We start from the raw sequence: 235 nt of genomic DNA, 5'->3' as shown, positions 1-235 counted from the left end.
AAGAAAAAAAAAAAACACATTTCATTTTTCTGTAGTGTACATCGCCAAAGCCAGGTGCCTGCAGTGTTGCAGCAATCTTCCAGCTAAGCTCTGCTGTATTACTCCCCTCTCTCAGGGTAACTTTTCATCAGTTCTCTCTGCGTTCTTTCATATATTTCAGAAGGCCCAAGAATGCATGCGTCAGTGGTGAAATAACTTCAAACACAAAGTGTTCCGTTGAGGAGCTTTGTTTAAA

Source organism: Struthio camelus, chromosome 4 (genome assembly GCF_040807025.1).
Source record: "Struthio camelus isolate bStrCam1 chromosome 4, bStrCam1.hap1, whole genome shotgun sequence".
In the NCBI taxonomy this organism is placed as follows: Eukaryota; Metazoa; Chordata; class Aves; order Struthioniformes; family Struthionidae; genus Struthio; species Struthio camelus.
Note: the sequence above shows the minus strand (reverse complement) of the source record.